The following is a 20,259-nucleotide window of genomic DNA, read 5'->3' as shown; positions in this document are numbered from 1 at the left end:
ATTACAGAAATGTGGCATATAAACAGCAGGGAATACTACTTGCTTTGGAACAGAATGAAGCCTCTTCTTTGCAGCAACACGGATGGAGCTTGAGGTCGCGATGCAAAGTCAAGTGAGCCGGGAAGAGAAAGACAGAGAGGGTAGGTCCTTACTCCTATTGTGGGAGCTCAAAAAGTCCACCTGGTGGAGGTAGAGCACAGAACCACGGGAACCAGAGGCTGGAGAGGGCCCGTGGGAGACTGGGGTGAAGAGAGGTTGGAGGAAATGGGCACGAGCCCGTGGATCCATGGAAAAAATAAGTTATAATGTTCCATCGCAGAGTAGGGCGACCATAGGTGATGAGGACGTAGGAGTGTGCGTTTCCAAAGAATTGCAAGACAGGGCCTGTGATGTTCCCAACAGGAAGAGCTGGCACGTACCGACGAGACCGATGCCCTACATCCCCTCAGTTGATCATCCATCACTCCGCAGTCTACACGTGTTCCCACATATCACAGGAATCCCATGGATATCCCGTCCGCACGAAGAAAATCATACTCGTGCTGGAAGAGTGACTGTCACAGCTCTGCCTCCCCGGCGCGAAGGCTGGCCCTCGGTCTTGCCTCGAGTTTCACTGCCATCCCTATCAAAGCCGCTGACTTGCGTGAAGCCCAGTCGAGGACTCCGGCCCGCTCAGGACCTGGCAGGCCGTGGAAAAGCCAGTGCGCTGGCTAGCATGAGCGGCCCTTGCAGGTGGCCAAACCCTGAGGTGCACATCCCCCACAGATGACAGAGAAGCGGCCGGTGAGCCCCCCGCCCCCCACCCCTGGGCTTGGCTTGGCAGAAGCCTCGCTGCTGGAGAGTCCTGGCCCATTCCGCCGCAAGACGCCACTGAGACTTTGTGTTGGCGGCGGCGGCGGCGGCGGGTCTGCCGGCGACCACGGGGGAGAAAGCCTGTCCTGGCCAGTGGGCTTTGCCACCCAGGGAGAGTGGGAGCGAGGCAAGCACCCGACAAGGAAGAGCTGTGAAACTGATGTGGCGCAGGTGGCACCAGCAAAGCCAAAAGGACAAATGGGTGGAGGAAGCCTCTGGGCCTCAGGGGGAGGACGCAGGGGTCGTGGCTGCGGTGCGGGAGAAGCAAGCAAGGCTGGTGGCTAAAACCAGAGGAGTGAAGGCGTCGGGCAGTTGGACGGCGGAGCCAAAGAAGGAAGACTTCCCTGACCGGGAATCGAACCCGGGCCGCGGCGGTGAGAGCGCCGAATCCTAACCACTAGACCACCAGGGAGCTTCGGACACCCATCCAGGTTTGCGCCTCCTGGCCCCAGTGCCTGTGGCCCCGGCACTGGGCGCTAGCCTGGCACCTGTCCCCTGCTTGGGTTTAAAACAAACACCCACTGCCAGCCCACGGCCGACGCTGGGCCCGCCGCCACCCGACCGCCCCAGCGGCTCTGGTCCCGTTCGCAGCCCGCCCTGCAAACACCGCCACCTCCTGCCCCGGGCGCACACGCGTGCAGCCGGAGGCCAAGACCGGCCACCACACGGGCTCCGCGGCCCGAGACCCCCGCCCCCGCAAAAGGTGGGCCGCTGCGTTGGCCGGGAATCGAACCCGGGTCAACTGCTTGGAAGGCAGCTATGCTCACCACTATACCACCAACGCCTTACGGCGCGGGCAGCCACGCCACGCCCGCCCGGGACTCCCGCTAGCCAGCGCGCCGCCTAAGCCGGGCGCGGCCCGGATGGCCGCTGCGTCCCTCTGTCCGTCCGACCGCCCGGCCGCCGCCCTCCGCGTTGCCACAGCGCCGCCCAAGGCTGCCCCGCGCCCCACCGGAGCGTGGCTGCTCCTGTCGGACCGCCTGCCTGCCTGTCTCTGGGGCCGCCAGAGCCCTTCTCCACCAGGTGCCCGGCGTGGCCACAGCCGCTGCGTGCCCACAGGGTCCCCACTCTTCCGCCTCCCACCGGGTCCCGGGCCCCGTGCGAGGCAGGGAGCCCCTTCCGACAGCCACTTTGGGCGGGCCGCTCGTTGGGCGCCGTGAGGGCGAGAGGAGGCCGCCACGCCGTGGCGACCAAGCGGTCGGCGACGAGAAAAGGCAGGAGGTGCAGGAGGCCAAGGTGGCCAAGGTGACAGGCAGTCCAGGCCCGAGATGGCGCCCTGCGGCTCGCTGGGGGGCGGAGGGAGGATAGGGTGGGCACACAGGCTGGGCCCCAGGCGGCGGCCCAAAAAGGACTGCTGCCTCCCCGTCGGGGAATCGAACCCCGGTCTCCCGCGTGACAGGCGGGGATACTCACCACTATACTAACGAGGACGACGGCGACGGCAGCCGGGACGCCAGACCCCACTCCGACCGCGGGCACCGAGCCCCTCCTGCATCCCCTTGGACGACCGACCGCAGGGGTCCGGCACGTGCCCGCCCGCGACCCACCACCCGCCACCTGCCGACACCCAACAAAGCACCCTGCGATCCCACCCGGATCCCGAGCGGGATTCCCACAGCTACCTGAGCGGCGTGGAACCTCCCCGTGCGCCCTGTCTGCTGTCTCCAACTCGGGGATCGCGCCGGTCGGGAAGAGGCGCGGGCGAAACCGCCAGGCCGCTGCTCCTAGGACGTCCTGGGCGCCCGCCCTGCGGGGGTCCGGCCGGCGGAGGCGCGGGGGCGGGGGCGTGCAGGGGCGGCCGGCACCCCGCGGTCCGTTTGGGTCAGGGGTGGGGACGCCAGGAGGTCCACGCCAGAGCCAGCCGGCTGGGCTCGCTTGGTGCCCGCTCCGCCCGAGCGCTCCGTCGGTTGCGCACCGAACGCACCGGCCAAGGGCGCCGGCTCCCAGACACGCGAACCGCGACGCGCCACCGCGCGCCGTCAGGATGGCCGAGCGGTCTAAGGCGCTGCGTTCAGGTCGCAGTCTCCCCTGGAGGCGTGGGTTCGAATCCCACTCCTGACAAGCGGACCTTTTGGCCCGCCCACCCGCCGGAGGGCAACGCCCACCGCCACCCGGGACCACCTCGACCCGGTTCCCGCCCACGCTCCGAAACTCCAGCCCCCTTCCAGCAAGCCTCCAAAGCGCAGCTGCTTCTCAGGCACGTCCGTTCTTCCTGCCTGCCCACCCAAGCACCGGCAGTCACAGAAATTTCCCAGGACTGTGCGCCAGCGCTCCCGACTCTCTACCGATTGCCCTTCCTTCCGGCAGACGCACTCCGCACCCCCTCACGCGCCCTCTTACCTGGCCCTAACACACCGAGGGACCGCGAACCCCTTCCTGGCTCTTTCCTGCCGGTCTCCCCCGTCGGCCTTCTCCTCACTCGCCCTAACGGACACAGCCCTGACTCTCTCGCCTTCCTCTTTTTCCCTCCTTCCTCCCAGCGCCCAGCGTTCAGCGCCCAGCGCCCACCACCCGCCGCTCACCGCCCTCGGCCCACCGCCCTGAATCGCCGCTGCGCTGCACAGAGGCGTCCGGAGCGCACGGCCAGCCCGTTTGCACTCTCCAACATCTGCCCGCCGAGCAGCAGCGACTCGCTGCTGGAGCCCCGCGCACTTCTGCAGCCAGAGGCCCACCATCCAACGTCCTGTCCTTGCCTCCAAGCCCTCGGCCCCCGCCTGTCCATTCCATTCTCCGGACACGCGACCCAGGTCGCCGATCCCACCGCGCTAACTGTGCTCCTTTCCCTGTGGGGCCCTAACCGCCAACACCTGCCTGCCGACGGTTCTGCTGCGACCCGCACGCCTGCGGGCCAGATGCGGCGGGATCCCTGCACACAGCCCGGCAGGCGAGCGCAAACCCGGAGAGATTGCCCACAAGGAATCCCGGCAGAAGCTTTAGATCCCCGTCACCGGCCCACAGAGGTCAGGCCCCGCCGGGACCAGCTCTGCGCCGCCCCTCGTTTCCACGTGGGAAACCGCGACCTGGGCCGACCCAGCCACACCCAGCGCGCCTTCTCCCGGGTCAGCAGCTGCGGCTCGGCCAAAGCCCTCCTCTGCTGCATTGTGGCCTCCCTACCGGCCCGTGGGAGTCCCGCACCGTGTACGAGCCAGTGCGGGGGTAGGGGGCCGGTTCAGAGCGCAGAAGCGAGGCTCCCACGGACCTGGTCGACGTTTCTGAGCCACACGCAGCGGCTGCGAGACCCGTGCCCCTTCACCGCCCTCTCTCGCTGACACCGCCACCCCCAACCCAGGCGGAGGGCCAGCCTGGCGGGAAAAGGACTCTGGGTCCGGGCCGGGGATCCGCGCTCAGCAAGGCCCGCCACAGCGCACCTTGCCCACTTGGGCCATCGGGCGAGGGCCAGGGCTGCTCTTTTTCCTGGCGACCCCGGCGGCAGAGAAAGTGCAAGATGGGACGAGTCGGCCTCTCTCCCTCGGCGTGTTGCGCCCAGGGTCCCTCGACGTGACGTGACGGGAGCCTCCCCTTATGCTCGCCCCATAGGGCCAGCCTCTCGTGGACGCTACAGTGGGACACACACCCGCCGCACGATGTGACCGGCGAAGGGCGGCTGGTCGCCAGCGCTCCTGTGCCAGCTACCGTCGGCGCCTTCCGCCGGTGCATGGGTGGTTCAGTGGTAGAATTCTCGCCTGCCACGCGGGAGGCCCGGGTTCGATTCCCGGCCCATGCAGTGCGACGTCCCATTTTGGTGGCACAGCAGTAACATAAACGTTTAGCCGTGCTCCCCTCCGCCGCCGGCTTATGCTCTGGGCGCTGGAGCCTGTCCTGCCCGGCCCTGCTCCCACGCGGGATTCGCCTCTGCCCACTCCCCCGCCCCTCTCTGGACTAATGGATGAGGCCACCCTGCCCTACCCCACCTCGGTAACAACACCCCCTCCAAAACCAGGAGCGTGCCACACACCAGCCTTTGGCAGCCTGCTGGTCCTGCTTCTCTTCACTGCCATGCCACCGCCTCTGCCCTAGACATTTCACTTCAAGGAATGTCGCCAGGCAGCACGAGCTTGTGCCCGTGGGCGCCACCTCTTCTCTTCGCTTTTCACCACCACTACCTGCCTCTTCTCTCTCTCTCTCTCCTCTGACTCTGTCTCCATCGTGGACTCTCCACCTCTAGAAAATCATGCCATGGGTGCCCTTCCAGTAGCGAGGAAGTCGAGACTTGGAGGAGAGAAACATCACGTTCCCCTATTGGGGGGGGAGGGGTCACACAGTCCTAAATGCCACCACAGCAGTAAACCCGTGGCATGTGCACAGCCTCCATTCACCGTGTTCCAGAAGCTCCATACTCTCTCTCCTCGTGAGGCTCACGCTGCACCCCCATCGCCATCTCACCTCTCACAACGTAACCCCAATCCACCACCTGAGTCCAGGATCCTGCCTTGCTGCTGTCGCTAGAACCTCTTTTCATCTCAGCCCCGGACACATACATGCCCAAGATGTAAATGTGCGTCCTGAAGGCGGCTTACTAATGTCTGTGGTCCAGGTGCATTGCCTACTCATTTGGGACCTGAGACATGGCCCCCAGTCGCTCTGTCACGCTGTCTGTTCGACCTTTGGCTGCTTGCCACTTCACACCAGCCCCACTCCATACTATGACCGCCTGGCCCAATGGCATCCCAGTCTCCCCCACTTGAGGGTCCTCTTTGACCACACCACTTTGTTCCTGCCGAGACTAGAGCCCAGAGATACCAACTCGCTGAGAATCGACTCCTTCAGACTCCAGGTTCAGCCTTCCCTCCCTCAGCTCTATCTCCCTCCACCCCACGAATTCTTACACAGACAGACACACACACACAAACACACACACACCCTGGCACAGCCAACTCTCCCTCTGGCTGCCAGTGCCTCTCTCTCACACGCTCACATCCCCCAGTCCTGGTTTCCTTCAGGCTCTTCAGACACACACCAGCTCCGCCACCACCAGGGATCCCTCAGACCTCACAGGCCGCCCACGATGTGCCGCAGCGCCCCAGGCATCGGCATGACCTCCGTCTGACTGGACCGCCCGGTTCCCAGACCGTGGCAGCCAGCCGGTGCACCACCCGGACACCCTGGACTCCTGCTCCCGCCTCCCAGTCCGCGGTCGGCATGCTTCTGTCCTTTCCTTGGTGTCAGCCCCTAGTCCCGTGCCGGGGTGGTTGCCAGCAACGGGAACGCACAGCTTTGTTCGTCACACCCACATTTCGCTGGCGAGCAAGCCCGCCTCCCGTGGGAATACCAAGCCCCTCTCTCCCCGACACGTCTGGTCTCGGCAGGCGATCCGACTTTGCCAAGATCCCCCGAATATCAAGGGACAGGCTTGGGCGGTCGGTGGGACCTCTACTTTGCCCCCAAGGAAAGTTTCGGCAGGGAGTCGACTGAGCTCTGCCATTGACTTGGTGGATCGGCCAAGCACTCAGATCGATACCAGGCGGGACAGAGGCTGGGACAAATGGGCAGATCTGTGCTAAGGAGGGGGTGGGAAGAAATTCCACAGCACACCTAGGCGCTTGGGATACGCGCCATCTCCGTGTTTTCCTCGCCAGCTGGGGAGAAGTTAGAGAGCGTAGGTGAAGAGATGGGAAACCAATATCCGCTACAAGTCTATCCTGAACCTCAACTTTCCACATGCACTTTGGTCAGCCTGGCTGCTGGGTTTTTCCCACCAGCTCCTGCATCTCCACGCTTCAACGCCCGTGGCCAGGTTGGTCTAACTAGCGGGACCTCTCTCAAGCGCCATCGTCACATCCAGAACAGGCGAGAAACTCAAACATCTCAACAGCGACGGGGAGCATGTGTACACACACGCGCGCCCCCCCCCCCCAAAACAAACACCAATAGGCACCCGCCGGGCCATGTGCACGCCATCTGATCCCGTTGAAAAGTGGGCAGAGAACACATAGGAACTGCCCACACAGTGGGTGTATGAAGAGAAAATGCTCAGCCTCGCCAATCGTCAAGGAAATGGCAGCGAAAAGCATGAGGAGCAGTCGTGAACCCCGCTTAGGATGACTATCATTAAACCCGCAGGGAAAATAACCCATCCCGACCAGGAGGTGGACAAAAGGGAAGAATTAGCCACCGTCGGCGGAAAGGTAAATAAGGACGGCCACCCTGAAAAGCAGCATGGAGATTTGTCCAAAGGAAACACAACAACCTAACAAACCAAACCGCACCTCAACCCTACCCTTCCGTCTCCTCCACCCTCTCACACACACACAACTCCAGGTAGAGCTACCACTGCCGCCGGCAATCCCACGGAGCCCTATTTATCCAAGGCAGAAGGAAATCTGAATATCAGAGGGGTACCCCCACCCCCATGTTTAATGCAGCGCTGTTCACAATTGCAGAAACATGGCATCAACCTAAGAGTCCATCAGCTGGGAAACGGATTAAAGAAATGTGGCATATAAACAGCAGGGAATACTACTTGGCCTTGGAACAGAATGAATCCTCTTCTTTGCAGCAAAACGGATGGAGCTTGAGGTCCGGATGCAACGTCAAGTGAGCCGGGAAGAGAAAGACAGAGAGGGCAGGTCCTTACTCCTATCGTGGGAGCTCAAAAAGTCCACCTGGTGGAGGTAGAGCACAGAACCATGGGAGCCAGATGCTGGAGAGGGCGTGTGGGAGACTGGGGTGAAGAGAGGTTGGAGGAAATGGGCACGAGTCCGCGGTTCCACGGAAAAAATATGTTCTAATGTTCCATCGCAGAGTAGGGCGACCATAGGTGACGAGGACGTACGAGTGTGCGTTTCCAAAGAGTTGCAAGACAGCGCCTGTGATGTTCCCAACAGGGAGAGCTGGCACATACCGACGAGACGGATGCCCTACATCCCCTCAGTTGATCATCCATCACTTCGCAGTCTACACGTGTTCCCACAGATCACAGGAATCCCATCGATATCCCGTCCGCACGAAGAAAATCATACTCGTGCTGGAAGAGTGACTGTCACAGCTCTGCCTCCCCGGCGCCACGGCTGGCCCGCGGTCTCGCCTCAAGTTTCACTGCCATCCCTATCAAAGCCGCTGACTTGCGTGGAGCTCAATCAGGGACTCCGGCCCGCTCAGGACCTGGCAGGCCGTGGAAAAGCCAGTTCGCTGGCTGGCATGAGCGGCCCTTGCAGGTGGCCAAACCCTGAGGTGCACATCCCCCACAGATGACAGCGAAGTGGCCCGTGAGCCCCCCGCCCCCCAACCCCTGGGCTTGGCTTGGCAGAAGCCTCGCTGCTGGAGAGTCCTGGCCCATTCCGCAGCAAGACGCCACTGAGACTTTGTGTTGTTGGCTGCGGCGGCGTCGGCGTCAGCGGCGGGTCTGCTGGCGACAACGGGGGAGAAAGCCTGTCCTGGCCAGTGGGCTTTGCCACCCAGGGAGAGTGGGAGAGAGGCGAGCATCCGTCAAGGAAGAGCTGTGAAGCTGATGTGGCGCAGGTGGCGCCAGCGAAGCCGAAAGGACAAATGGGTGGAGGAAGCCTCTGGGCCTCAGGGGGAGGACGCAGGGGTCGTGGCTGCGGTGCGGGAGAAGCAAGCCAGGCTGGTGGCTAAAACCAGAGGAATGAAAGCGTCGGGCAGTTGGACGGCGGAGCCAAAAAAGGAGGACTTCCCTGACCGGGAATCGAACCCGGGCCGCGGCGGTGAGAGCGCCGAATCCTAACCACTAGACCACCAGGGAGCTTCGGAGTCCCGTCCAGGACTGCGCCTCCTGGCCCCAGTGCCTGTGGCCCCGGCACTGGGCGCTAGCCTGGCGCCTGTCCCCTGCTTGGGTTTAAAACAAACACCCACTGCCAGCCCACGGCCGACGCTGGGCCCGCCGCCACCCGACCGCCCCAGCGGCTCTGGTCCCGTTCGCAGCCCGCCCTGCAAACACCGCCACCTCCTGCCCCGGGCGCACACGCGTGCAGCCGGAGGCCAAGACCGGCCACCACACGGGCTCCGCGGCCCGAGACCCCCGCCCCCGCAAAAGGTGGGCCGCTGCGTTGGCCGGGAATCGAACCCGGGTCAACTGCTTGGAAGGCAGCTATGCTCACCACTATACCACCAACGCCTTACGGCGCGGGCAGCCACGCCACGCCCGCCCGGGACTCCCGCGAGCGAGCGCGCCGCCTAAGGCGGGCCAGGCCCGGATGGCCGCTGCGTCCCTCTGTCCGTCCGATCGCCCGGCCGTCGCCCTCCGCGTTGCCACAGCGCCGCCCAAGGATGCCCCGCGCCCCACCGGAGCGTGGCTGCTCCTGTCGGACCGCCTGCCTGCCTGACTCTGGGGGCGCTCTCTCTCCCTCGCCGCCCGGGGCCGCCAGAGCCCTTCTCTACCAGGTGCCCGGCGTGGCCACAGCCGCTGCGTGCCCACAGGGTCCTCACTCCTCCCCCTCCCACCGCGGCCCGGGCCCCGTGCGAGGCAGGGAGCCCCTTCCGACAGCCACTTTGGGCGGGCCGCTCGTTGGGCGCCGTGAGGGCGAGAGGAGGCCGCCACGCCGTGGCGACCAAGCGGCCGGCGACAAGAAAAGGCAGGAGGTGCAGGAGGCCAAGGGGGCCAAAGAGGCCATGAAGCCAAGTGGCCACAGGGGCCAAGGGGACAGGCAGTCCAGGCCCGAGATGGCGCCCTGGGGCTCGCTGGGGGGCGGAGGGAGGATAGGGTGGGCACACAGGCTGGGCCCCAGGCGGCGGCCCAAAAAGGACTGCTGCCTCCCCGTCGGGGAATCGAACCCCGGTCTCCCGCGTGACAGGCGGGGATACTCACCACTATACTAACGAGGACGACGGCGACGGCCGCCGGGACGACAGACCCCACTCCGTCCGCGGGCACCGAGCCCCGCCTGGATCCCCTCCGACGACCGACCGCAGGGGTCCGGCACGTGCCCGCCCGCGACCCACCACCCGCAACCTGCCGACACCCAACAAAGCACCCTGCGATCCCACCCGGATCCCGAGCGGGATTCCCACAGCTACCTGAGCGGCGTGGAACCTCCCCGTGCGCCCTGTCTGCTGTCTCCAACGCGGGGATCGCGCCGGTCGGGAAGAGGCGCGGGCGAAACCGCCAGGCCGCTGATCCTAGGACGTCGTGGGCGCGCGCCCTGCGGGGGTCCGGCCGGCGGAGGCGCGGGGGCGGGGGCGTGCAGGGGCGGCCGGCACCCCGCGGTCCGTTTGGGTCAGGGGTGGGGACGCCAGGAGGTCCACGCCAGAGCCAGCCGGCTGGGCTCGCTTGGTGCCCGCTCCGCCCGAGCGCTCCGTCGGTTGCGCACCGAACGCACCGGCCAAGGGCGCCGGCTCCCAGACACGCGAACCGCGACGCGCCACCGCGCGCCGTCAGGATGGCCGAGCGGTCTAAGGCGCTGCGTTCAGGTCGCAGTCTCCCCTGGAGGCGTGGGTTCGAATCCCACTCCTGACAAGCGGACCTTTTGGCCCGCCCACCCGCCGGAGGGCAACGCCCACCGCCACCCGGGACCACCTCGACCCGGTTCCCGCCCACGCTCCGAAACTCCAGCCCCCTTCCAGCAAGCCTCCAAAGCGCAGCTGCTTCTCAGGCACGTCCGTTCTTCCTGCCTGCCCACCCAAGCACCGGCAGTCACAGAAATTTCCCAGGACTGTGCGCCAGCGCTCGCGACCCTCTACCGATTGCCCTTCCTTCCGGCAGACGCACTCCGCACCCCCTCACGCGCCCTCACCTGGCCCTAACACACCGAGGGACCGCGAACCCCTTCCTGGCTCTTTCCTGCCGGTCTCCCCCGTCGGCCTTCTCCTCACTCGCCCTAACGGACACAGCCCTGACTCTCTCGACTTCCTCTTTTTCCCTCCTTCCTCCCAGCGCCCAGCGCCCAGCGCCCACCACCGACCGCTCACCGCCCTCGGCCCACCGCCCTGAATCGCCGCTGCGCTGCACAGAGGCGTCCGGAGCGCACTGCCAGCCCGTTTGCACTCTCCAACATCTGCCCGCCGAGCAGCAGCGACTCGCTGCTGGAGCCCCGCGCACTTCTGCAGCCAGAGGCCCGCCATCCAACGTCCTGTCCTTGTCTCCAACCCCTCGGCCCCCGCCTGTCCATTCCATTCTCCGGACACCCGACCCAGGTTGCCGATCCCACCGCGCTAACTGTGCTCCCTTCCCTGTGGGGCCCTAACCGCTAAAACCTGCCTGCCGGCGGTTCTGCTGCGACCCGCACGCCTGCGGGCCAGAGGCGGCGGGATCTCTGCACACAGCCGGGCAGGCGAGCGCAAACCCGGAGAGACTGCCCACGAGGAATCCCGGCGGAAGCTTTAGATCCCCGTCACCGGCCCACAGCGGCCAGGCCCCGCCGGGACCAGCTCTGCGCCGCCCCTCGTTTCCACGTGGGAAACCGCGACCTGGGCCGACCCAGCCACACCCAGAGCGCGTTCTCCCGGGTCAGCAGCTGCGGCTCGGCCAAGGCGCTCCTCTGCTGCATTGTGGCCTCCCTACCGGCCCGTGGGGGTCCCGCACCGTGTACGAGCCAGTGCGGGGGTAGGGGGCCGGTTCAGAGCGCAGAAGCGAGGCTCCCACGGACCTGGTCGACGTTTCTGAGCCACATGCAGCGGCTGCGAGACCGGTGCCCCTTCACCGCCCCCTCTCGCTGACACCCCCACCCCCAACCCCGGCGTTGGGCCAGCCCGGCGGGAAAAGGACTCTGGGTCTGGGCCGGGGATCCGCGCTCAGCAAGGCCCGCCACAGCGCACCTTGCCCACTTAGGCCATCGGGCGAGGGCCAGGGCTGCTCTTTATCCTGGCGACCCCGGCAGCAGAGAAAGTGCAAGATGGGACGAGTCTGCCTTTGTCCCTCTGCGCGTATGCCTATAGTCCCTCGACGTGCGGTGTGGTCAGCCTCCCCTTCTGCTCGCCCCATCCCGACAGCCTCTCTTGGACGCTGCAGTGGGACATAGGTTCGCGCCAGGATGCTTGCAGTTACTGGCGGCTTGTGGCGATTGAGGCGGTGCCAGCTTCGCTTGGTGTCTTCCATCGGTGCATTCGTGGTTCAGTGGTAGAATTCTCGCCTGCCACGCGGGAGACCCGGGTTGAATTCCCGGCCCATGCAGTTCGACGTCCCGTTTTGGTGCTGCAGCATCAATGCAAAGCTGCGTACCCCTCTGCCGCCTGCCTAGGCTGTGGTCCGGTAGAACGTTTCCTGCCCCTGCTCCCACGTGCGATCCGCCTCTGCCTGCTCCCCGGCCCCTCTCTGGACTAATGGATGACGCCACCGCCCGTACTTTACCTTGGTAACAACAGCCCTTCCGAACTCAAGAGCGCGCCATACCCCAGCCTTTGGCAGCCTCCTGGTCCTGCTTCTCTTCATTGTCCTGCCACCGCCACTGCCCCACGCATTTCACTTCGAGGAATGCCGCCAGGCAGCACGAGCTTGGGCCCACTGGCCCCAGATTTTCTCTTCAGTTTTCTACCTCTTTGTCTCTTCCCGTCACTGGCTTCCCAGCTCCAGAAAATAATGGCATGGTTTCCCATCTAGTACCAAGGAAGTGGGACTTGTAGGAGTGACACATCACGTGTCACATTCTTCTCAGTTACACACCACCGCACGAGTAAACTCTCCTCCCGAGCTAACCGCCTCCCACCCACTGTTTGTGTCGAGGATCCTACCTTGCTCCTGTCTTGCTTCTGCAGCTGAGACCTCTTTTTATCTCATTCCCAGACACGTGCCTGAGACGTGAATGTGCATCCTGAATACAGCTCACAGAGGTCTCTACCAAGTTTCCTCAGGATGGATAGTGACTGAGTTTATTTTACATTAAGGTTTGATTTGGACTGTAGACTCTTTTTACAGCAGAGTCTGATGTTGAGAGAGCGACTGTCTGGCAGCCAAAGGTTTCCCCTAGAGGACAACAATTCTGCTACATTATGTGAAGGTATACAGAGAGTTGTGCCATTTCCCAGGGTTTGATAGCTTCTGTTACCAGTAAGACCACTGCTGCAATTACCCTGAGGCACGCTGGCCATCCTTTAGCTACCCAATCAAGTTTCTTACTCAGATAGCCAACTTGTTGCTGAGCTGGTCTTCCGGTTTGAGTTAAAATTCCCAGTCCCATTCCTTTTCTTTCTAATATGTAAGTTTTGAAGGCCCTCCCTATGGAAAGACTTAAGGCTGGTGCCTTAAGTAAGTCTTGTTTTAGCTGGCTTAATGGCCTTTCGAGCTTCAAGTTCCCAGGTTAGGAAATGAGTTTTAGCCACCTGAATTTCTTTTCTGAGGTGTTATCAGGGGTGAACTGTCTCATATCCATAGTCTGCAATATCCTGTAATGTCTCAAAATTCTCTTAGTTGCTTGAGGGTCTTAGGAAAGGGGAGGTAGGAAATGGGTTCTATCCTTTTTACCCCTAATGCTCTGGTCCCTTCAGACAACACTAAACTCAGGTGCTTTACTGAGGTTTGGCAGGGCTGGGACTTGGATTTTGAAACCTCATATCTTTTGTCAGCTAGGAAATTAAGAAGAGCTTCTGTGTCTTCCTGAGAAGCTTTTTCAGTTGGGGCACAGTGTATGATGTCATCTACATATTGCAAGATACTGACCAGAGAATGAGAAAACTCAGAGAAGTCTTTTGATAGTGCCTTTCCAAACAAGTGAGCACTGTTTTGAAATTCCTGAGGGAGTACCATCATGTTAACTGAGTGGTTTGGCCAGAGGGATCTTCAAAGGGAAATAGGTACAGGTATTGAGAGTTAGGGTGTAATGGTATAGAGAAAAAGGCATTCTTTAGATCTAGGACTCTGAACCATTTAGTTCCCTCAGGTATTTGAGTTAGCAAGGCATAGAAATTAGGGACACTGGATGAATTGGGACTATGGCCTCATTAATGATGCAGAGGTCCTGAACTAATCTCCATTCCCCATTGGGCTTTTGTACTCCTAATATTGGGGTGTTGCAGGGGCTTTTACAGGGTTTGGGGAGTTCCTGCATTTTTGGGTTATTAATAATGGCTTCTAGTCCTTTCCTAGCTTTTGGCTTTAAGTGATATTGTCTCTAGTTAAGAAAAGTAGAAAGAAATCCTTTGACCTGGATTGGCCTAGTGGTTAACCCTGGACCTATTCTTCCTTCAGTTGCCCATGCTTCTGTATTAATATTAGCTTCCACCAGAAGGAGACAAAGAGTTTCTTCTGGGGCTATAAGGATGCTGGCTGCTATGTCAGCTAAAATGTCTCTACCTAATAAAACAGTGGGACTTTTAGGCACGATTAAGAAGACATGCATAAATAATAGGTCCCCTTAACTAAGTAATGGGCTGAGAAAAAGGTTAGAATCTTTCCTGAGACTCCCATTATGGTTGTGCTATGGGAAGAGGGAGACCCGGATTGCAAAGGAGAAGAAAGAGACTGGATCCAGTGTCCAGAGGGAGGTCCACTCTCCTTCCTTCAATTTCCAGAATCACCTGGGGCTCCTGAGCAGTAATGGAAGTTTGAACCTCTGAAGCCAGGGTTTTGAGCTCTGGGACCCATCAGTCCTGTTGGACCATCTGTGAGATTGGTTCTGACCCCAGTAACCTTCATCTCTGGGGACAGTCCAATCTCCAGTGGTCCCTAATACCAGCTGGACAGGGTTGAGGTGGCTTTTTCTTGCAGCCTGGACAGTCTTTCTTAAAGTGCCCTGACTTGCCACACTGGTAACAACTAGTGGATGCACCTTGGGGATCCTGGACTTTGCAAGCCTGCAAAGCAGCTGCTAGAGACTCTGTCTTTCTCTTGTGTTCTCTCTCCTTCTCCTGGGCCTTTTCCTGGACCCTATTGTAAAAGACCAAGGTGGCCACCCTCAGGAGGTTTCCCAAGGTTTTGCAAGGTCCTATATGGTCCTATAGGCTGCTTCTGCAGTTTCCTTCTAATATCGGGAGCTGCCTGTGTCACAGACTTGTTCTTTAGGATGAGCCGTCCCTTGACTGAATCAGGTGATAAGGAGGTGTGTTTTATTAGCACATCTCTCAGCCTTTCCGTAAAGGCTGAGGGATTCTCATCTGGCTTTTTGTCTATCATGAACAGTTTAATTAAGAGGTCTGGCCCTAGTTCTTTGTAGGCCCTCCAGTATGCACATTAAAAAGTGTTGCCTTTTCCATTCATCTTTGGAGTCATTGGAGTCCCATTCAGGGTTGTCAACAGGTACCACCTCTCTTCTTATTGGCAGTGATAATTCCCTTATTTCCTTGCCTTCCCTATTTTCTCTTTTCCTTTTTCGCCTACTATAGGAGACATATTGCACACCTCCAAACTTCTCTGCTGTCTGTAGAGCTGACTGTTTTTCAGCTGTGATTAGGGTTTGGCTTGAGAGCAGTGTAACATCCCTTTATAGGTCAGACACTGGAGTTAAATTTTGGAAAGCTTCTATATACCTATCAGGGTCATCAGAAAATCAGTCTGTCTCTCTTTATTTGCCTAAAGTCATGCAATGAGAAAGGAACTTAAACCATAAGATGGCATCACCTTTGTTGGGCATTTCCTGTAGTGGTAAGAGCAAAAATGGGAGGGTGAGGAGTTGTGGAGATGGTGAAACTGGAGGAGCTGATGCCAACGTTGGAGGGTGCCCTGAGTAGGGGGGATAAAAAGGGCCAGGACACTCAATTGCTGCCTCAGATGCTTCCCCAGAAGTTGCTTCTCTAGTTTTGGGGAATCATTCCCTTTGGGCCTGCCAGATATGACTGCTAAAAGAACTGAGTTGATTGGGCAATGCTTGAAAAGATCTAATATGAGGAACTTGCCCTTGTGCAAAAGCAGACTTTCAGGGTCAAAGGAGTCTCAGTGCTTCAGAAGGCACTCAAAAGGAGTCCTTTGTTCCCTTCTTCCTTTGGAGTGGCCCAAGGTAGAGAGGAAGATCATGAGGGACTGCCCCCAACTGTTTTCCCTCCTTGGTTCCCTGGGTCCCAGCATCCACTAAAGGTGCCACCCATGGATGCAGGCATGACCTGCAGCCGTGGATCCAGAGAACTCAAGTGATGGAGTTAGTCACACTCACCCATGTGACTCTATTCCTCTGCTTGTGATTTCCCTTTGACATCCTAGACTTGTTTGATCTGTGTGGCTCCCCGATAGATGGATCTCAGGAAAGACTATGTAACAGTTGTATTTGGCAAGGCCCATTAATGGAGGGAATGTACTCGGTTGACTTCTATAATCTGCCGCCTGGACGAAAGCATTTATTCTTATGCAGTGATTGTGGTTAACTTCCAGACATAAAATCTCCTTATTATTTAAGTACCATTTTAATTGGAGGAAGAATGGGTGTCTTAAAAGATCTTAGGGACTGAATGGCAGGTTTCCTGCTGATGGAACAGTATTGGGACTAAATTTGGTTTCAGAGGACACTTTCCTCCTTGTTGCTGAGTTTTCCTATTCATAAATGGGGCATACAGCCTGGTCTCTAGTAGAGGGGAACAAAAAGGGAGAATTAGAAAACTAGAGTGTTTTGGCAAAGGGCCAACAAGATGCCTCATTGAGAGGATTTCTATGTTTTTCGCACAAAGAACAACATGCCCACTAACAATGGATGTATATACACAAAGAGACACTTATACATATAAATAATTGGCCAGGACTTTGCCATGGCAATCCTTCTACTAGCGAAATCTTTGTGACTGAAAGGTGACTTATTTCTGCTGAGGGCATCTTTGTCTACTGCTTTGGCCACCTGTCAGAATCTTTGATTTTTGAGGTTGACACTTATGCCATCAAGTGCTCTGGCTGTCTCACTGGTTCAAGATCCTGAACTGTATGTATAAAAAATTGAGGTTGGCTGGGCGCGGTGGCTCACACCTGTAATCCCAGCACTTTGGGAGCCTTAGGCAGGTGGATCATGAGGTCAGGAGTTTGAGACCACCCTGACCAACATGGTGAAACCTCGTCTCTATTTTATTTTTTAAAATTATAATAAAATAAAATAATTTAAAAAAAGAAAAAATTGAGGTTGTGGCCAGGTGCGGTGGCTCACGCCTATAATCCCAGCATTTTGGGAGGCCAAGGTGGGCATATTAACTGAGGTCAGAAGTTTGAGACCAGCCTGACCAACATGGAGAAAGCCTGTCTCTACTAAAAATATGAAAAATTAGCCAGCTGTGATGATGCATGCCTGTAATCCCAGCTACTTGGGAGGCTGAGGCAGGAAAATCACTTGAACCTGGGAGGTAGAGGTTGTGGTGAGCCAAGATTGTGCCATTACACTCCAGCCTGGGCAACAAGAGCAAAACTCCATCTCAAAAAAAATAAAATTGAGGTTGTGTACTCTCATTTATGTTTCAAAATTTTTATTTAATTTGCATATATTTATAGTAAAATGAGAAATCTTCCATACTCATTTTTGGGATATTGATGATGTATTAGTCTTTAATCAGATATTTCTGCAATCACTCTTGCAAAATATTCTGCAAGTGTGTTTTGTCATTTGCAGCTTGGTGGACAGCCTGTGGATAAAGTGAAGGTAAATGTTATCTATGTAAAAACCAGGAGAGGACACACAGAAACACACTGAAAAGAAGGCCATCTGAAGGGAAGGCAGAGACTCAAGTCATGTTGCCAAAGACCAAGGAATGTCAAGGATATTTGGGAGTTAGCAGAATGCAGCAGGAAGCAAAGAAGGGTTCTTCCTTAGTGGGAAGCATGGGAAGACTTTAGTGGGAGCATGGTCCTGCTGACATCTTGATTTCACACTTTTAATTTGCAGATCTGTGATAGAATACATTTCTGTCATTTTATGTCAATCAGTTTGTGCTAATTTGTTGAAGCAGTCCTGGGAAACTAATAAAACCTGTAAATTCACCATCTAGATTTTGTCTTTAACATCCTATTATATATCCTTTATCACATGTCCATCCATCTATGCAAACTTCTAATTTGTGATATTTTTAGCCTTTGATATTATTATTATTTTAAATATTTGGTAGTGCAGTGTTGCTGAAGGTCTGAGAAAATGGTCACTATCATCCTTCTTTTCTGAATGTGAAATTATAGGACTGTTACTGGCAGGTATGGGAATCCTAGGTTCTTCTTAACTTGGAAGAAGGAATTCAGCCAAGAGACACATAACAAGGTTTATTACATAATAAGTAGAGTTTAATAAACTCTACATGATAAGTAGAGTTTATTATTATTATTATTTATTATTTATTTTTTATTTTTTTTGAGACAGTTTCCCTCTTGTTACCCAGGCTGGAGTGCAATGGCACGGTCTCGGCTCACCGCAACCTCCATCCACTTCCTGGGTTCAGGCAATTCTCCTGCCTCAGCCTCCTGAGTAGCTGGGATTACAGGCATGCACCACCATGCCCAGCTAATTTTTTTGTATTTTTAGTAGAGACGGGGTTTCACCATGTTGACCAGGATGGTCTCGATCTCTTGACCTTGTGATCCGCCCGCCTCGGCCTCCCAAAGTGCTGGGATTACAGGCTTGAGCCACCGCGCCCGGCCCAGTAGAGTTTACTGAAGAAAGACAAAGTACATTCCTAGAGAGGAATAGAAAACATCTCCAACCTGACCTAGCAGAAAAAACTGTGGTAGCAGTGTCTATTTAATTAGATATTACACTCTGAAAGATGAGTCAGAGCACGTTGCTCAAAAGAAGGAACCAGCAGCAGGTAGTGCTGGGTGACCCTCTCTATGAGAATCTTATATAATTATTCATAAAAAGGCTTGAGGGCATGTCACTTGCAAGCATGTTTCAGGAGGTCCCTTTGGGTATGCATGCTCCGTGGTTGTACACACTGATATACATGGTGCAGGTCGAATTAACATTTAAAATCTCCACCTAGGGGTGTGTTTTTACTATTAAAATGAGCAAAATATACTCTAGGCAAGTTTCTGGAGGACTGTGTTCACCAGCGCGGGAAATTCCTAGCATGATTATCTCCAGCTAGGTCCTGATAAGTCCCCTTCAAGGCTGGCGGAGCCTAAGCACAAGGCCAAATGTCCTTTTGTTGGCTGTCAGTGGGAGGCACTGACTGCAGTGGGTAGAATCTCCAGGACTTCTTTTTCCAGGGGGGCTCCCTTGCCTGCTCATTTCTGACTGTCTGCCTACTCTAACACTACAAAGTTTTTAAATAAAAATTTGGAAGAATGTATCTACATTTTAAATGTTTATTCTTAACCCTAACAAATCCAATCTAGATATTTATCTTACTCAAATATTTGCAACCATTCGCAATGTTGTATCTTCATTGCTTCATTGTCTCTATTATAGAAAATTAGGAAATAAGTCACATATTTATAGTTAAGAGCCTATTTATGAGCTACATAATGCTATGTGGCAGTTTAAAAGGATGAGGGAGGAGTAGGTAAGTACATACGCCAGTTATACTTTTGTGGTAGTCAACCCCTAAAACAGCCTCTGATTATCACACCTTCTGTCCACATTCCCTGCAGATCACTCCCACATCATATCATAATTTGTCTGTGTGAAAATAGGATATGGCAAAAACGAAGGTACATTCCTCCCAAGATTAGGTTTTAAAAGCCCATGGCTTTCACTTAGGCTCCCTGTCCCTCTTTCTCTCTGTCTCTCTCATAATTTACGTTCCAGGGAAGCGAAGTGTCATTTTGAGAGAACACACAGTTATTTCAAAGAAGCCAGTAGATGTTTTGTAGGACATACAGGCAGCCTACAGAAAGGCCCACATGTGGAGGAGCTAAGGCTACCTAAGTGAGCAACCATCTAAATGAGCTTGGAATAGGGTTCTCCAGCCCCAGTTGAAGCTTCAAATAATGGCAGCCCCAGCCAACAGCTTGACTGTAACCTCATGAGGACCCTGTGCCAGAACCACGAGGCTAGGCTAAGCTGCTCCTGGATTCCTGACCCACAGAAACTGTGACATAATGAGTATTTGTTAGCTTAAATTGGTAAGTTTTGAAGTAATTTATTATGCAGTCATAGATAACTAATATAAGTAGTTCATTAAAAAAGCAAATGGAATCAAAGTATAATCATATAGATGATAATAAATCATGTGTATGTATTTTTCATATAACCCCCTGAAATTCATGATATGATATGATGAGTAGGAATTTCTGTCATTTGTCCTTCTGTAGTATTTAAATATTTTTATGATTAACTTCCTCTTACAGCTTTATTGACTTGTACTTGATGTACAATAAAATGTACATATGTTGATATTCTATCTCCCAGTACCTGCAAGTGTGAGCTTATTTAGAAATGAGATCTCTGCTTTCTACATAGTTGAGATTAGGTCAAACTGGAGTAGAGCGAGCCCCTATCTAATATGACTTGCATCCTAATTTAACAAGGGAAATTTGGATAGAAAGACAGACATATAGACAAAGAGAACACCATAAAAAGTTGGAGCTCTGCTGCCGTACGCAAAGCAGCTACCAGAACCCAGGAAGGTGGCCTGGAACAGATCTCTCCCTAGCACCTTCACTCTACTGACACCTTGATCTTGGACTTTTGG

At 56.3% G+C, this 20,259-nt stretch overlaps 9 non-coding genes across 9 annotated transcripts; 3 read left to right on the top strand and 6 right to left on the bottom strand.

The window, feature by feature from the left end:
• Nucleotides 1-1,192: 1,192 nt before the first annotated feature.
• Nucleotides 1,193-1,264, bottom strand: TRNAE-CUC (transfer RNA glutamic acid (anticodon CUC)). The gene has a single exon. It is a non-coding gene; the product is annotated as a tRNA-Glu (tRNA).
• A 300-nt stretch (nucleotides 1,265-1,564) lies between these two features.
• On the bottom strand, nucleotides 1,565-1,636 carry TRNAG-UCC (transfer RNA glycine (anticodon UCC)). The gene has a single exon. It is a non-coding gene; the product is annotated as a tRNA-Gly (tRNA).
• Nucleotides 1,637-2,210: 574 nt separating this feature from the next.
• On the bottom strand, nucleotides 2,211-2,282 carry TRNAD-GUC (transfer RNA aspartic acid (anticodon GUC)). Its single transcript has one exon. It is a non-coding gene; the product is annotated as a tRNA-Asp (tRNA).
• Nucleotides 2,283-2,830: 548 nt separating this feature from the next.
• Nucleotides 2,831-2,913, top strand: TRNAL-CAG (transfer RNA leucine (anticodon CAG)). Its single transcript has one exon. It is a non-coding gene; the product is annotated as a tRNA-Leu (tRNA).
• A 1,592-nt stretch (nucleotides 2,914-4,505) lies between these two features.
• Nucleotides 4,506-4,576, top strand: TRNAG-GCC (transfer RNA glycine (anticodon GCC)). Its single transcript has one exon. It is a non-coding gene; the product is annotated as a tRNA-Gly (tRNA).
• A 3,903-nt stretch (nucleotides 4,577-8,479) lies between these two features.
• Nucleotides 8,480-8,551, bottom strand: TRNAE-CUC (transfer RNA glutamic acid (anticodon CUC)). The gene has a single exon. It is a non-coding gene; the product is annotated as a tRNA-Glu (tRNA).
• A 300-nt stretch (nucleotides 8,552-8,851) lies between these two features.
• TRNAG-UCC (transfer RNA glycine (anticodon UCC)) lies at nucleotides 8,852-8,923 on the bottom strand. The gene has a single exon. It is a non-coding gene; the product is annotated as a tRNA-Gly (tRNA).
• A 635-nt stretch (nucleotides 8,924-9,558) lies between these two features.
• Nucleotides 9,559-9,630, bottom strand: TRNAD-GUC (transfer RNA aspartic acid (anticodon GUC)). Its single transcript has one exon. It is a non-coding gene; the product is annotated as a tRNA-Asp (tRNA).
• A 548-nt stretch (nucleotides 9,631-10,178) lies between these two features.
• TRNAL-CAG (transfer RNA leucine (anticodon CAG)) lies at nucleotides 10,179-10,261 on the top strand. The gene has a single exon. It is a non-coding gene; the product is annotated as a tRNA-Leu (tRNA).
• The last annotated feature ends 9,998 nt before the right edge of the window (nucleotides 10,262-20,259 follow it).

Source organism: Saimiri boliviensis, chromosome 19, assembly GCF_048565385.1.
Source record: "Saimiri boliviensis isolate mSaiBol1 chromosome 19, mSaiBol1.pri, whole genome shotgun sequence".
In the NCBI taxonomy this organism is placed as follows: Eukaryota; Metazoa; Chordata; class Mammalia; order Primates; family Cebidae; genus Saimiri; species Saimiri boliviensis.
Note: the sequence above shows the minus strand (reverse complement) of the source record. Positions and strands in the feature narration are given on the sequence as shown.